This window comes from Etheostoma cragini, chromosome 4 (assembly GCF_013103735.1).
Source record: "Etheostoma cragini isolate CJK2018 chromosome 4, CSU_Ecrag_1.0, whole genome shotgun sequence".
Classification (NCBI taxonomy): domain Eukaryota; kingdom Metazoa; phylum Chordata; class Actinopteri; order Perciformes; family Percidae; genus Etheostoma; species Etheostoma cragini.
Window position 1 is genome coordinate 1,013,683 of NC_048410.1, and position 18,258 is coordinate 1,031,940.

Consider the following 18,258-nt stretch of genomic DNA (forward strand, 5'->3'; position numbering starts at 1 on the left):
TCTTGGTGTAGTCATGGACTCAGACCTGAATTTTAACAGCCACATTAAGACAATTACAAAGTCAGCCTACTATCACCTAAAGAATATATCAAGGGTTAAAGGACTTATGTGTCAACAGGACTTGGAAAAACTTGTCCATGCTTTCATTTTCAGTAGACTTGACTACTGTAACGGTTCTTTACAGGTCTCCCTAAAAAATCAATCAGACAGCTGCAGCTGATTCAGAACGCTGCTGCTCGAGTCCTTACTAAGACCAAGAGACTGGATCACATCACTCTTTACACTGGCTTCCTGTGCCCCAAAGAATTGATTTCAAAGTTCTATTGCTAGTTAATAAATCACTAAACGGTTTAGGGCCAAAATACATTTCTGATCTGCTAGTGTACTATGACCCCCCAAGACCTCTCAGGTCATCTGGGACAGGTCTACTCTCTGTTCCTAGAGTCAGAACTAAACAGGGGGAAGCAGCTTTCAGTTTCTATGCTCCTCATATCTGGAACAAACTCCCAGAAACCTGCAGGTCCGCTGCTACTCTCAGTTCTTTTAAATCAATGCTGAAGACCTTTCTTTTTGATGTTGCCTTTCTTTAAATTATGTTCATTTCTTTAATGTTTAATTTTTTATACTGCACTGTAACTTTTATTCCTTTGTTTTATCTATTTTTATTTTTTTATTTTTAAACAGTTTTTTCTGTGTTTTATCTGTTTTTATTTTTAACTGTTTTATTCTTTTTAACTGTTTTTGTGTAAAGCACTTTGAATTGCCCTGTTGCTGAAATGTGCTCTACAAATAAAGCTGCCTTGCCTTGTGTGGTGTCTGAGCAGTGCTGGATGATGTGTTGATAGGAATCCGCTTGACACTGTTTCTTGATTATAAAAGGTTTATTACATCAAAGAATACAATATCAATACAAGCTCTGCAGAAGCTAGGAGAGTGTCTCTGCCAATGTAACACTCTGACTCCCAGCTTCTTCTTCGTGGTTTATATAGGGGGTCTCTGTCCAAAGCAATGCGGTTGAAAGTTCATGCTAGGAGCCCACAGATAGGGTATCCAATAGAGCAATCAATCATAGCCCCCTGGGGTCTTCTCCCGGAGGTCCCCTTTCACCAAATCTTCCACATCTGGTTCAACTCCGAGGCCCCTTCCTCTAAGATAAGCAACTTTTAGACCTTAGGATAAACAACCTTTAGACGATTACATTTCATGGCTGCATCTCACAATCTGGTTTGAATTTGGTGGTGTTCAGATACTACATATCCCCCCTTCGAGACAGATTAAGTCTCGAAAAACCATACCTGGTCAAAATACAATTAGACAACACTTTCTCCAAAACATGCTTCTTATACTATAATATTTTATCAAATTTATGGAGTGTGAGAGCGAAAAACCTGTCGTGGCAGTCTTCTTTCAAAAATGTCCATCAACCAGTCTAGACAGGAAAATTCTCTCATGGCCCCTCTGCCCTAGGCGGCCATGCATAGTACTCCAGATCAATTAACAGAACAAATCACTATCAGTCTATTCAGGGATATGCATGTGAAACCTCAGGAAATGAAATAAAGTCAAAATGACGTCCAAATTCAGGCTGGTCAACCCATCGGACCGTCAGATGGACCTTTCCCTGCCTATATCCCTATATCCCTAAGCATCAAGAAAAGGAAAATAAACTGAGTTCTCCACACAAGTATCCCGTAACAGAAACATCATTCATCAAACCGTTAATACAAAAAGAACATGATATCAATCAAGGCTCATACACATATATATCAAAACATAAGAATGTGTTCCACTGCAGCTCCTCAGCAGTGTCAGCTTTCAGTGTAGTGTTGATGTGATCTTGAGATGTTCACACCATCCTTTTAGTCAGAGTCCATTCATATTGTCCATGTTTGAGTATCCCCCTTTACACATTTCTCCCATAACTTCTGGAAGAAAAGAAAACCACCAACCAATAACCGTTGCAAAAATAACACATGAAAATCAAAACATCAATGTCAGAAGTAATATAAAAATATGTCAAAAACTATATTGCAGTTCCCCCTCTGACCAATCAGGAAAATACAACTACAACAACATACAAAAATGTGAAGAGTATAGCACTCAGATTTTCAAAACGGATATCTCTCCATCAACACTCCATCCAGGCCCAGTTCCTCACCTTCGTCTAAATCGGTTACAGTTAACAAAGGCATCTAAGTGTTCTCCCCAGGCATCACAACTACAACCCATCTTAATATCATAGCTTTTGCTAAAGTCAATAGCAAAGTACAGAAACTAAACATCAAACACAACTCTACAAGAGTCGCTACCAAAAGAGAGATCCATGTTATGTTTAAATAGCGTTAGTCGGTGACTTCCTTGAGTATTTGACAGAAAGTCAAACCCATGTATAGTTTCATTTGCAAAACCTCGCAAAGTATGGTAATATTATCAATATGATCCTCCAAAAACGTAACTCCATACCTGATCATCTTCCCACTCAACTCTAACATTCCCTTTACCACAATTCTCTCTTATACACTGACGTGGAAGCAGAGCTGGCTTTCCTAGAGTTACTACAACTTCAGTTTTTGTAATGTTTTGGTTTGACTCTTTTCCAAACTAATATTGGACTATTTTGTCTAACTGAATTAAGGACTTTTCCTGTACCTCTTTACACAAAAACTTGGCAACTGACCGAGCATCTTTCTGCTTTGTTGGACAGGCCTCCGGTCATCGCAAAAACCTACCTACAACCACTAACATGTATCGTTTCCCTTTAACTGGTTTTATCATATCAACAAAATCAACGACCAACTCACGCATAGGACCCCTTGCGGTTGGTATTTAGCCAGGTAGAACGGTCACACCCCTGCGGACATTATTTTTTAGACAAATTGTACACATGCATATAAAATAGCTAACCTGTTTAAGCTAATATGGTGCCCAAAAACCATACTCCTTTGTGATCTTACTCTTCACCTCCCCCCTTGCAGCATGTGCTAACACATGTGCTTCTTGTAGTTTTCTTCTGTCGTAATGAGCAATATTGACCAGTCATATATGTTTAGGTTTGCCATTTTCTAAAGTTGGCAAATTTTCAGCTGGATTCACTGTATCACACCTCACCAGGGTGACTTCCTGCTCTAGAAGCCTATGACAATCGCTGAGCCTAGGCATAGTCAATGTGTATTTTCCATAGTTCAGAAGATTTCTGAGACTGTGATGGGTAAGAATTGTTACTGGGTAACCCATTGTAACAGCTGATGCTTTTTCATACATTAAATAAACCCATACCATTGCTCTGTAGCACAGTGGTAGTCCTAGTTTACTTCAAAATAAGCAGTAGAGTAGTAGGAAATAAATTGACAATTCAACCCTATGGCTGTTGGCTGAGTAGTTTGGTAGTATGAGTGCGGATGCCTCTTGTAGCCTCTGTTTGATCGTTTCAAATGCTACAAAGCCTTCTTGTGTCCAAGATAGATTACTATGAAGTTATCCATTTTCAGCATCCTTAACCATAGCTCTCAAAGGTCCCGTTAAACTAGAATAACTCTCAACCCAAGCTGAAGAGTAACCAGTAATACCAAGAAATGTTAACATCTCTCTGAAAGTTCTAGGTTTTGGAGCCTTACGAATAGCCTCCAATTGGCTATCAGAGATGCTTCCGTGTCCATACTTTATTGTTTGAACACTTTATTGAAAATGTGAGGACTAACAAGGTGTGCGGGTCTGGAACTTCTGCGGGTAAATCAGTTACCACTTCATTCACTGCTCTTAAATAATGAACCATACGATAAATCTCATCAGGCTTCTTCACCGGCAACAAAGACATGTTACTCTGAGGATTGTTTATCATGCTCAGAACACCTTTCAAAAAATCCTTTAATTTGTGGTTCAATCCCTTGTACTGCTTCATCTTTCAATGGATACTGATACCTCCAAGGAGGTCTAATTCCTTTCACAAATCCTATATCAGTACTATGTCGAGACCACACATATTCTGAAAGTTGTCACAACATCTCCTCTTCCATAGACTCTGAATCTATCTGACTTAACATTGTTGTCCCTGATCTTGCTTGAAGCTATAACAGGAACTATAATACAAATGTTACAAAATTTATAAAACCCTACAAAATCTTTACCAACTTGCTTATATCTTTCAGGCATGTCTTAACCCTTCAGACATGTTTGTTTACATGAACTTAATCTTATTTGTAGAGTAGGAATAAGTAATTCTAACATATTAGTTTTTCCCAGTATTGTATGTGTATTTTCAGAATGTGAGTCTGTAAGTGCAAACTTCCCTTCACGAGTGCATCTGAGGTACCAGATCAGGATGGTCTCTCGCTCCCCCCTTCTCCTTCTCAGTCCATCTGCTAATCGTTGGTCTGTATCTCCAGATTGGATCAGGACCACATGGTAGACCCCTCCAGAGCCCTCTCATCTCAGCGTCAGCAAGGCCCCGGCTAGAGCATGTGGATCCCACTGCTGTCTCTCAGTCCAGCACAACACACCTCCAGGTGTTGAGACCACTACCAAACATTTAGCCCTGGTTCACTTTTCCATTTCACTTTGGGCCAAGAATCGCAACCAGACCATGAACCTTTGTCGTCTCTAGCTGTGCTGTGGTCTGAGGTGCTGTTACGGTACTTGTTGTTGTTTTTCTTCTTCTGGTCCAGTTTGACACTGGTCCTGCAGCTGGAGGAGCGAGATGGCCCCTGATTCTGGAACAACGAGGCACTGTGTGGCACAAAACAGAACTCCCAAAAAGCATTATCTTTTCTTTTATTAATACTCGTTTAGTTAAAATTACTCACTATCATAAAACAACATTTCTTTCCCTCTTGCCGGTTCTCTATAAAATCCATACAAACATGTTAAAGAGAAACACTGGTTTAGGTATTTGTTCTCTTTAAACCTCAGCTTACCTTAAGGGTTATGTTTCTGCACAAATCAAAACAAAATCTTAGAGTAATTTTTAAGTCCTTAATGCTGTGGACTCTTTATTATTGCTGCTCTATCTGTCCTGTTGAGTTATGACTCCTACATCATACCTATTCATAAATTGTGTAGTTGTGTCATTTATGATCAAACTCTTCACTAAGCTGCAGGTCTTTCGCAACTCCTCTTAAAGTTATCTCTCTCTATACGTGTGTGTTTTCTTGAAAGAACCCACACTTCATCTGTCCTCTAGACCTCTGTGAAGAAAGAAGGATTTTGCTCTTCTTTTTTTTTTTCCTCTACTTTGAAGAAGTCTTAATCTATGACATTATTGATTCAAAAACGTTGCTACAGTAGGGTCAGTCATCATTTTACTGTTCTACGTTTAAAGTCCCAATTCCAAACTGTAAATATCTTTCTATTTCTGTTACCGTAAAAATTCCCCTAAAATATTGCCCAATTAAGAAAAGTATCACAAAAGTACTGTAAATGTAACAACATAAGAAGCCTCACATTTTTTTTTTAAACCTGGAAATGATCAAAGCCGTTTTCTATCAATCAACTAAGTGATTTGATCAATTAACTCTTTCAACCGGATATTTTCAGATCTATACATTAACTTAATTTTGATTCTTTGTTTTACCTACTTCTTCCTCTTTTTCCCAACCACATCATTCTTAGTTTTATCAGATCTCTTTTATTTTCCAATTTAACCCTTCTAGTACATTTTGCCCTGCAGAGGCATTTTGGTTAAATACTTCCAAATGAGTCCCTACAGCATGTAATCAAACCTTTCTCTGTATTTGTGTGTTTTACAGCTTCCTCTGTGGAAGGGGTCAAAGGGTCAAAGCGCACCAGTGTCCCACTTTCCTCCTCTTCTCTTCTCTTTTATTTATTCTCCATTATTTTCTTTACTGACATTAGTAGGATACTGCAAAACCCTTAAGTACTATACCTTAAAACTTCTGTTATATAAGATGGATCCCCCATTGGATTGACTACTTTTATCTCTTTGTTTTTGTTTCAAACAAAATTTTACCTCATTTAACTCTAAATCCTTTTTCCTGAAACGTTACACAATTTCCCTCTATTTCCTAGTTGGACTTTTCTCAGCCTCCTTCAGTCCTACTAGGGTCTGATAGGACATTATACTATCATTTTGATCCATCTCCTAATTGCAGACATAAAACAAACAAAGCAAGACATACATATAAACGTATAATAACTGTACCCAATCTGAAAGTTGAGTCGTTAATAGTTAGAGTTGAATTTTTATCAACTAAGTCGATCCATCAAATACACTAAACTTTCTATTTCTTACTTCTACTTTCCTTTTTTTTCTTCCATTACCTCATAAATTCCTCATTTCTTTTTCCTTTAATCTACCAGATCTCAGACACAATCTCATGTACAACCTTCAAACACCTCTTTCCTTTAACTCAAATTCTTATGTTGCAACAGTAGTTTACTTACTACATGAGTCAACCCTTCTCTTCTGCTTTCTACTCTCCGTAACTATACCCTTGCTTTCATAAAACCTTCTTTTTCCTTCTTTTCCTCATTCTTATTCTCCGTTTTTGCATCAAATCCACACATTCAGCCACATTCAACTTTTCAGCAAACCATAATCCTTTCTCTATTTCTCGTTCATCTCCATCTATGATGCAATAGCCACCTTCCTGATCACTGGAAGCTGAGGATAGATGTCCTTAAACTCTGCTTCCTCCTCACAGGGTGGAGGTCTTTTTACTGTTTCCTTATGTGAGAAAGGTGTATTAACTTCTGACATCAGTTTTTCTGTTGTCCTCGACTCTTATGCCATTTTCTCTATACCTCTGTCTCTTTTATCTTTTGTAGTTTATATCAGTTTTTCAAAAAACTTAAGAACACCCAGCTCTCTTTGGCTTCTTTCTGTACGTTGTCCCCTTTTATCCTTCTTCCTTTTTTCCTTAATCTTCACTGGGTTTTAGTCTTATACCTAACAATTTTGAAATTGGTATCAACTAATTGTTTCTATATTCTTCCATTACCTTTTCCTGATTTCTTTCACTTGCTTCCTGTCTCATTATATATATTTTTTTCTGACAATTTATAGGGACCTAGTCCCACCACAGTAATCAATTTATGTCTTTTGTCAAACATCCTCGTATAATTGTGATTGTAATTATACTACTCCTCATTTAATTTGATAAGAAATTGTACTAAAACACATGTTTTTAATGTTTTTTAAACACACTGCTTCTCACCAAACCCCCCTTTGGCTACTCTTTACATATCAACAACATGTACCATTAATAATCCCACTAGAACATGTCAAATTTAGCAGTCAGACCATGAAAACAGCATTGCCTTAATTTAGATGTCACCAATGTGCAGATTAGATATACAACAGGTTCTGCTCACATTTACTTAGGGGCCCCAGGCTCTGTTGTCTTCCTGTTTTGACTGTTCCCGTTTAATTTTTCATTTGCAGATTCATCCCACAAACATCCATTAAAAACTGTCAAATGTGGTACTTTAAAGTTTAAAACTGTTCTACATACACCCGAGTCATTTAAAATGACAGCTATCTCATTTCTTTATGCTTGATTTTTATCGCATTCCAAATAGAAGTTATCAAAGAGAGAACATGTCAAAAATGCCTCTGTCGTTTCCTTCTTTATGTCTGAATCTAGTGATCTCCCCTGTATCTCCCCCTAAACGTCTCTCTGCCTCTGTCTCTTTGGGGTGCACGTCATCATTTATGATGTAAAACACTTTGCTGTTCCCTTTGCTGTCTACCCAGGATACTTCACTATGCCCCTTTGTCTTTTCTCACAAAGCCACAAGTCAGTCCTTTATGTACTCACTTTGTAAGTTCAACCATACAATAAGAGTGTTATCTCTCTGAATAATCACAATTTATTTACTTTATCCTTTTTGACCAACAGATGTTCATATTCAGGTTTAAGGAGTAATCAGTCAGTTTAGCTCAAAAATATGTTTGCAAATGTCTCAATGACATTTTTATGTTTTATTTATGCATTTATCAATATTATTATTATATTATATTTTACACTCCTCATGTACACACTTTCGCACAGTCTATCACACACCACACACAGACAGCTTTCCACACACAGCTCTCTCTCATACACACATGAAAGCTTTTCCAATCACCAGAATTCACTACTACACACCAAAGCATGCTTTCGCCGCTCCTTTCTTTCCTAATTTGTGTTACCTTGAGTCTTTAATGATTTTCAATGATCGGTTACTTCGAACACAATTCCGTCGATCCATGCAAGATAGGCAACTTCAACCGAATCTCATCTAATGCTCCCAGCGACTTGAAACTGACTCTCAGTCTTTATGAACCATACTTCCAGTTTCCAGTAGCGGACCCAAAATTCACCTAGTGACATTTCAGGATTTAGTCAGGCCCATCCTATTGATTGCCTTTAGCCTAGAATATAATGGCTAAAGGGCTTCCCATTCCACATCTGCGGCGTCCTTATTTGCTTTTTCTTTATTTATTTCTTTATTTGTTTACAAACAAAATTTAGAACGGAGACCGCTCACACATCAAACAGCGGACACACACACAGGTCCGATACGGTGTAACCCCACAGCGCACACACAGCAACACGAACTGACCAGCGCCCAGAGTTGTGAGAAAACTCACCATTACAAGCCGGCCTCTGGAGCGGGGATCAGCTCGATGATGCCCATGAGAGAGCGCTGAAACTGGCACAACACGTCCCAAAATCCTCGTCGCCAAAATCTGTGGTGTCTGAGCAGTGCTGGATGATGTGTTGATAGGAATCCGCTTGACACTGTTTCTTGATTATAAAAGGTTTATTACATCAAAGAATACAATATCAATACAAGCTCTGCAGAAGCTAGGAGAGTGTCTCTGCCAATGTAACACTCTGACTCCCAGCTTCTTCTTCGTGGTTTATATAGGGGGTCTCTGTCCAAAGCAATGCGGTTGAAAGTTCATGCTAGGAGCCCACAGATAGGGTATCCAATAGAGCAATCAATCATAGCCCCCTGGGGTCTTCTACCGGAGGTCCCCTTTCACCAAATCTTCCACATCTGGTTCAACTCCGAGGCCCCTTTCTCTAAGATAAGCAACTTTTAGACCTTAGGATAAACAACCTTTAGACGATTACATTTCATGGCTGCATTTCACAATCTGGTTTGAATTTGGTGGTGTTCAGATACTACACTTGCCTTTAATTGAAAGCAGAAAAGAAACGTTAAAATAGGTATCAAAATTATAGATGGACTGGGTAAAGTTAGCCACTGCCGTCGGTATACTTTACCGAGAAGCAGAAGAGGAGCCTGCAAGAGGATAAGGAGGATAGAGGAGGACGGGATATACATACAGTGGTGTGAAAAAGTGTTTGCCCCCTTCCTCATTTCCTGTTCCTTTTCATGTTTGTCACACTTAAGTGTTTCAGAACATCAAACCAATTTAAACAATAGTCAAGGACAACACAAGTAAACACAAAATGCAATTTGTAAATGAAGGTGTTTATTATTAAAGGTGAAAAAAAATCCAAACCATCATGGCCCTGTGGGAAAAAGCGATTGCCCCCCTTGTTAAAACATACTATAACTGTGGTTGTCCACACAGCAACAACTCATCCAAGAGGTCACAAAAGACCCCACAACAACGTCCAAAGAACTGCAGGCCTTACTTGCCTCAGTTAAGGTCAGCGTTCATGCCTCCACCATCAGGAAAAGACTGGGCAAAAATGGCCTGCATGGCAGAGTTCCAAGGAGAAAACCACTGCTGAGCAAAAAGAACATCAAAGCTCGTCTCAATTTCTCCACAACACATCTTGATGATCCCCGAGACTTTTGGGACAACATTCTGGGGACCGATGAGACAAAAGTGGAACTCTTTGGAAGGTGTGTGTCCAAGTATATCTGGCGTAGAAGGAACACTGCATTTCATAAAAAGAACATTATACCAACAGTAAAATATGGTGGTGGTAGTGTGATGGTCTGGGGCTGTTTTGCTGCTTCAGGACCTGGAAGACTTGCCGTGATAAAAGGAACTATGAATTCTGCTGTCTACCAAGAGATCCTGAAGGAGAATGTCCGACCATCTGTTCGTGTACTCAAGCTGAAACAAACTTGGGTTCTGCAGCAGGACAACGATCCTAAACACACCAGCAAGTCCACCACCGAAGGGCTGAAGAAAAACAAAATGAAGACTTTGGAGTGGCCTAGCCAAAGTCCTGACCTGAATCCTATTGAGATGTTGTGGTATGACCTTAAAAAGGCCGTTCATGCTCGAAAACCCTCTAATGTAACTGAATTAGGACAATTCTGCAAAGATGAGTGGGCCAAAATCCCTCCAGGACGCTGTAAAAGCCTCATTGCACGTTATCGCAAACGCTTGGTTGCAGTTGTTGCTGCTAAAGGTGGCCCAACCAGTTATTAGGTTTAGGGGGCAATCACTTTTTCACACAGGGCCATGATGGTTTGGATTTTTTTTCACCTTTAATAATAAACACCTTCATTTACAAATTGCATTTTGTGTTTACTTGTGTTGTCCTTGACTATTGTTTAAATTGGTTTGATGTTCCGAAACACTTAAGTGTGACAAACATGCAAAGGAACAGGAAATGAGGAAGGGGGCAAACACTTTTTCACACCACTGTATATATTTATCCCGTCATATATGTAACAATAGCTGTAAAAATTTTACATATCTTACAATTGTGGACCTGGCTTTCCTCTTCCATTGCTGCTGCTGCAGTGGTCTGTCTAAATGTGGGGCCAGAGTGGTCTGTGAGCTGACTGACTGACCGGCTCGCAAGAGTCATTCCCGGCTGGCGAACTTGCTACGCCCGCCAGGGAATGTGGAGCTTTCCAACTCCAAAGGCTTTTTTAATTCACCACAATTTTTTGTTGAACTGCCTATTTCAAAATATACACAGCTGATTTCTTGCCTTAAAACATCTTAAAAATGAATTTATTGATTTAATAATAGATGTAAATTGTGAAAATCTGTGTACCGGAAACCATACGCGCTTTACACCCGAATTGAATGCTGGGATACCGGCCCGGCCAATTTCACACAAGTCACCATCCGATGTATCCTCGGTAAAATGGGCGTGTCGAGATCACATCCGGGGATTTTAACTGTTCTTGACAAAATGCTAACTTGTGTATTGGGTCAGTACTTTGGCCCAAACATGACGTTTCACAAGAACACAAGGACACAAGTCCATAGAAGAACACAGATTGAGAAGGACTCCGTCCTTGGAGGAATAGGCTCTGTCGGTACACGTTCCGTCCTGCCTACACGATCCGTTCTGCGCATGCGCACGATGATCACGCATGCGCATAAATACGTAGCTGAAAACCTGGCTGTTTCCCTGCACTATTGGTACTACGCATGCATCGGAACACTTGACGGCCAAGCGTCACAACGGACAGCTTTTTTCTTTTCTTTTTTTCATTTTATTAACAAAGAACAATTATATAGCCAGTATGTACATATACGAAAAGTCAATACCAGAGGTGCATACACAGAATAAATATATATATATAAAATGATATATTAGCATTTTTTGTACGCTAGACTTTTTTGTAGTTCACAAGTGCCCAACATGTAATCTACACTTTTTAATAGTTTTTTAAATCAGCCAAAGTCCGCATTTTTACGCGGGGGGCAATTTATTTTGCTGCATAAATTGCAGATTTCCAATAATGCAAGGCTTGCATGATTTCGTAACCCCCTGATTTTTGTTGCAAAAAGTCACAAATATCTTAGCAGTAAGTTGAAAAATGTTGTGTTTACTTTACATTAGGCAGCCATTTCCCCTGTTGCCATGGTAATGTCATGAAGTGACGCAGTTACACAACAAGACAAACACATTCCTTTTTTCATCAAACCGCAGTTGTTCCAAGTGCCCGCAATTTCATCGCATAAATATCCCAGATATTTTAATGAATTTTTTAAGAAAATGTGCCGCATATTCAAGGATTTTTGCAACAAACACAAAAAAATTGATTTTTGTGGAAGGACTGAGATCTATACAAATAGATTCTTCAAACAGGACAGAAATAAAGGCAGTCCTTTTGAAAAATGGCATATTAGAATAAATTAGCCAGGAACAGAGTAACTGAGAAAGTGGAGAACCTGGCAACCTGCCTTCTCAACACAAACAATATTAATTTGCAAAGGTACAAAATAAAATAAACTGAACTAATTTTCTTTTTCGAAAATGCATGCGTAGCCATCTTGCACATGTGCAGGACGGATCGTGCAGTGTCGTAAAGGCTCGTAAAACACAATTATCATCTGCGCATGCGTAAACATCGTGCGCATACGCAGAACGGAACGTGCAGGCAGGACGGATAGTGCACCGACAGGCTCTATGCACGATCGCTTCCGGGTATGTCTCAGCCCGCTCACTCACTTCCGGTGCTGCGCTGTAAGCCGTGTTTACATTCTGTTGAGATTGTCGGTGCACTATCCGTCCTGCCTGCACGATCCGTTCTGCACATGCGCAAGATGTTCACGCATGCATTCTCGAAAAATAAAAATATTTCAGTTTATTTTATTTTGTACCTTTGCAAATTAATATTGTTTGTGTTGAGAAGGCAGGTTGCCAGGTTCTCCACTTTCTCAGTTACTCTGTTCCTGGCTAATTTATTCTAATATGCCATTTTTCAAAAGGACTGCCTTTATTTCTTTCCTGTTTGAAGAATCTATTTGTATAGATCTCAGTCCAGAGTTTTTTTGTGTTTTGTGAGTAAACAAAACATTTTTCAACTTACTGCTAAGATATTTGTGACTTTTTGCAACAATAATCGGGAGATTATGAAATCATGCAAACCCCGCATTATTTTTCATGTAAATCTGCAATTTATGCAGCAAAATAAATTCCCCCCCACGTAAAAATGCAGACTTTAAATGCTTTGACTTTCCCTCAGTCAAAAAGAATTCCCAATCCGCATGTAATCAAATGTTAATGTAAAAACTCCTTTATATTTTTGGATTGGCCACCACGTAAACACCTCGTAATTCATAGCCTGGCGTAAACAATAATTAAAAATAAATAAATAAAAAACAGATTACATGTTGATCACTTAATAATAATGTCGCCTATGCCCGGTACACAGTTTTGGATCAGTGACAAATCTTAATTTAAATATCTTTATTAAAAAAAAAAAAAAGTGTAAAAAAAGTGTAGATTACATGTTGAGCACTTGTGAACTACAAAAAAATCTAGCCTACAAAAATTGCTAATATATAATTTTATTTATATATATTCTGTATATGCACCTCTGGTATTGACTTTTTGTATATGTACACACTGGCGATATAATTGTTCTTTGTTAATAAAATGGGAAAAAAAAAGCTGTCCGTAGTGACGCTTGGCCGTCAAGTGTTCCGACGCATGCGTGGTACCAATAGTGCAGGGAAACAGCCTGTTTTCAGCTACGTATTTACGCGCATGCGTGAACATCGTGCGCATGCGCAGGACGGATCGTGTATCGACAGAGATAATGGCAAACTACACCCGCTGTTTACAAGAACTGCCTAAGGTTAACGTGAATGATGTTAACACCATTGTGAGGCAGTTTGCTGCTACACCTAAGAGCAAGAAAGAGAAGGGATTTAAATTATATATTTCAAAATACATTGACAACTTTGAGGGTGAGTAACGTTATTTTCTCATATCAGGTGTTTTGAGTAATATTGTGTCTGAATGAATTAATAAAGATCATTACAAGTCAAATGAAGCATTCCAAAAAAGTCAACTGAAAAGATGTGGGAAAATAATTTGAGCTGCTTTAAGCAATTTAACATTAGAAGAAAATGTACCAGAGGGGAGTTGTAGCTTATTGGGGTTTTGGATGGATACATTGGTAGATGCATATTCGGCATTTTGACTCAAAATTGGTTTGTTTTTGACTTGAAATGATAAATTAGAGGGTTTCCACATTTTTTTGAGTTTATTGCATTTATATTCTTTCTTTCCCATGATTTAGGTTTATTTTGTTTCTTTGCTTTCACTCAAACTTTTGATTTTCTGTAGGGGGGGATGTACGTTTTTAGTCAAGACAGTAGCTTTTCTGCTGTTTTTCTTTGGTTTGATGTTTATTTTTTCTCCTTTGTTTGTATAAATAGTTTAAAAAAAAAGAAGAAAAAAAAAGGAAAAATTAAAGATTGGCTTAACTTCTGTGCTGGCCACACAGAATGTTAAATCAATCTTCTTCTGAGAGTGTTGTGGCACAAAACATGATACAAGACTAATGTTGACATTAATTTGCTCCAAAAATAGCAATTTGTTGGAAAATTTGTCAAAATTTTAAAATTTCCATTGAAAGAAAAATTACCAGCCCAACCATCTTGAGAGATTTTGGAAATTTTATAGTGGAAAATTGCAGTGGTTTTTATTCTTTGAATATATGTATTTGTGATTGGTGATATGTATGTATATTTTCAATGGACTGATGATTTTTGGACGGGTCATTTTATATTTTTAGTGTTTTGCACTGAAGCTTTTGTCCATTGTCTTAAGGACTTTGGAAAACACAGAGACCAAGGAAAACATTTCTCCCTCCATGAGAAATTAATTGGACAGATCAAAGGCAAACTCATATCACAGCTCTTTCCTCCCAGAATGAAACACTAATATGACTTTTGAAAAGCAAAAAGTCTGTCAAAACCATTTATTCACAGGTGAAAGTAGAGACTGGTCAGTCCTGATGGCTTCAGCTGTTCAAGAAATCCAGATCCAGTTGGAACAAGTTCATTCTAGGTGCTGTCGACTACCAGCACTGCAGTGAAGGACACCCCACACAGCATGGGATCAACAGCCCAGCAGGGGGCCAACAAACATCTGACCAGATTCTGACGGAGAGCATGGAGCGTTGCTGTTGCTGATTTCCTGCGGTGGCTCCTGACACTGCCAGCATAGAGAATGGAGACTGGAGTCTCCTTCCTGATGCTGACCAAATCATCTCCAGGTGCTGGAGTGGAGGCACACCCAGCTGTCAATCCCAATGTTTCCTCAGTTAGACCTGCAATGACATCCACACCAGGTGTCAGAAAAGGAGGGTTATGATTCCATGATGAGTTCCACTCAGGGGCATGCTAAAGCATAGCGCCATCATCTTTCCGTCTGGATGTTTCTGAAACACATGATGTTTCAGAAAAGGAGGGAGTTGATATAAGGAGGGTGCATTTATACACCTTCCATCCAACCGGTAAAGAATCCGAATATCCAGCCAAATCCTTCAGAAAAGGAGGGTAAGGACTTTTTGCAGCAGCGCAGCCAAACAAGCGCATCAATGTGACATCATGGAAAGCGCCGTGGTCAGCTGCAGTGACATACTGCAGCTCAACAATGAACCATCAACCATCTGAAATTTTGTCCCCAGAGACTTTGTTTCCAGATTAGACGACAGTAAACAAGAAACTTTCAAAAATCTGGACTTCAGAATAATTTCCATTAGACACACTTGCCATTAAGAGAGATTTTAAACCAGCTAATGGCACTACAAAAATTAGATTAGGTGTAAGGTTACCTGTGCAGTTTTAAATTGGAGAGTTGGATTTAGTTAGGAGTTGATCTGTTTTCTTCTGATTATACATGTTTGTGATGATATGCAACTTTTGATTTAGAGATTTTAAGATTTTATTTTTTTCCCTTCCTAAGATTTTTTTGTTGGTCTCCTTCCTGTTAAATGTTTTATGTTCCCAATGTTTTTTCACCTGGACAAAGACTATCTTCTGATTTGTTTTTTGTTTCAAAAGATAGTCACTAATCACTGAGTAATATCCGCAGCGACAGTTGTATTAAAGAGCATAACATTTTTTTACAAGATTAGGAGTCAGATGAGGTCAGAGTCAAAGGAAATTAATTGTTTGTAAAATCACGTTTGTTTCTTACAACTTTTGCAGCTGATGTTTACATTTTTGGTTGTATTTTTATAATAATAATAATAATAATAATAATACATTTTATTTAAAGACGCCTTTCTTGGCACTCAAGGACGCCGCACAGGGAATTCATAAATTAAGAAAAACAAAACAAATACTATACAACAGAAAAACAAATACTATACAGAAAAACAAAACAAATACTATACAACAGCAAAACAAATACTATACAGAAAAACAAAACAAATACTATACAACAGAAAAACAAATACTATACAGAAAAACAAAACAAATACTATACAACAGAAAAACAAATACTATACAGAAAAACAAAACAAATACTATACAGCAAAAAAAATACCAATACTATACAATAGCAAAACAAATACTATACAGCAAAGCAACAGAAAAGGCAGAGCAACAGACATTTAGGTGGAATAGGCAGTTATAAACAGATGTGTAAACATAACGTTGTAGGCTGTTAGAAACGTAGATGTATGTATTTGAGGCACGTCAATAGAAATATTGCTTCTTTCCATAAATCCAAGAAACGTGTTGTTGTAGCTGTTTGAGAGGCTCGAGATCACGCGTCTCCAGCCCAGGGTAACCAGTTGTTTTAGACCGATTGTTTCTCAAACCGTGTGCTGCCTGGTGTAATTTAGGACTAGTCCTTGCACATGGATATTGCAGAGATGTAGAAGGAGATCATAGCGTACGATTTAATTATAATTGTAAGCCTAAATCAAGGTAACAAGTTGTTTCGGTTTGCGCTGTTAAATTGAAATTCCTGTTCTACTGAGAGAAAGCAAAGTTTGAGTAAAAAACGTGAACGATGCGATGGTGTAGTGGATAGTGCAGAGTAGCTACTCTTATGCCGTTATTATGTTCATATAAGACAGGACATTGTTTTATGTAACATTTATAGTGTTTCACACCAAAGGTGTGAAAAAGGAGGGACTGTTGAGTTATATAAACAATGTGGTAGAAAAATCAATGTATGTCTGAAGGAACCAGGTTAAAAATATGCATATCTCTGTCCCTCACCTCCCCCCCCCCCACCTTCTGACTGTAAAGAACCACAGGTCAGGTCTAGCATTTAACATATGGAATGGGGGTTTCCTGCTGCACAGCAAAAGGTGGCCTGCTGTCTGCCACCCCCAGGGGTCTTAGTCTAGGCTGAGACGATACAATGCTGATTAAACTGTTAATGTTAGAATTTCACATTTACACGACAGAACCATTTGCTCTGCAACCAAAAGCGACCCCCAAAGGGGCAGAAGGCAGGTTCTCATTGGACAGCGGAGATGCACTCGGCATGTTGTCATGACAACAGCGGACCAATTACAATGGAATTGAAAGCACCAGGTGAAAAGGAACCGCCCCCAGGGGCAGGGCATAAATGAGAGTGTTTTAGGACTTTTCATCACTGGTTTCACATGACTCCGTCAGGGGAAGCGTGGATCCAGTCCTCTGTCAGCTGCAGTGTTATCATTTATGTCGGTATTGTCTTTGTCTTATCATCTTCATCACTGCTGTTGCATTAAACCTTTTCCTAATTCTCAATTTGACCCTCAGCCTCCTTTTCCTCAGAGATCCGAACGAACGCGAAGTTAGTTATGAATTTCTAACAATGCAAAATTGGACTAAAGTTAGCGAATCGGTTTCTAAAATCGTTGTATCCGTTTCTGACGTAAATTTGAAAATTGCTTGTTTATGCGATCTAACTGTTGCATACAAATTGTGCAATATGATTGTTACTGACTTAGTAATTTCTCAGTTTCCAGTAAAGATCAGTTCTCAGGAGAGATCAGCGTGAGGGCGACATGTTTCAGGTCGATGAGGAAGTCAGAGAAGCCCCATAGATTAAGAGTAGGAGGACATAAAAGACAGCTGATCTCTAAATGAAAATATGGGTTCATAAGTGTTTTAAATTATTTAGAATCTATTTACAAATAACAATAACAATTTAATTGTCTTTACAGATTGTATTAAAAGACTCTCGTCCTGTAACACTGTGTTGTGGGTAGATGTAACCGGCAGTCTCAGTATAGTGTGTAACAGAAAGGATGAGTCGACAGTTGATGATGATATAAGATGGGATGGTTTTATTATCCCAAATACGGCCAAAAAGGCAAAATACAAATATATCAAAAAGAATAATAAAAATCAAAGACTTTGAAAACTGGAAAAGAAATAGACTTAAGAGTCAAAAAGAGATAATACTAAAACAACAAACTAAAGAACAGCTGCTCACAAATTGCTTTTTGACTGCAATTACTTTGGCTTTGCTAGACTTGCGTCTCACCTCATCCAGCCTCCCTTCGTGACTGAAGCCTCCCTCTCAAATACCTTCGTAACGCACCTCTCAAATGGACTAAACCATTCTCCCTTAAAGCTGCAGGGGTGGCTCAGGCGAGAAATATACAAATGGCTTT

The 18,258-nt window shown here is 38.6% G+C and overlaps 1 protein-coding gene and 1 long non-coding RNA gene across 2 annotated transcripts in view; one reads left to right on the forward strand and one right to left on the reverse strand.

Annotated features, from left to right (window-relative positions):
* Positions 1-890, forward strand: part of LOC117943119 — a 9,201-nt gene extending 8,311 nt beyond the window's left edge. The window contains exon 3 of the long non-coding RNA XR_004656291.1: positions 825-890. This is a non-coding gene — a long non-coding RNA (uncharacterized LOC117943119). The remainder of the gene's footprint in view (positions 1-824) is intronic.
* LOC117943375 (V-set and immunoglobulin domain-containing protein 1-like) overlaps positions 1-18,258 on the reverse strand; it is a 140,546-nt gene that overhangs the window by 84,992 nt on the left and 37,296 nt on the right. The window lies entirely within an intron of this gene.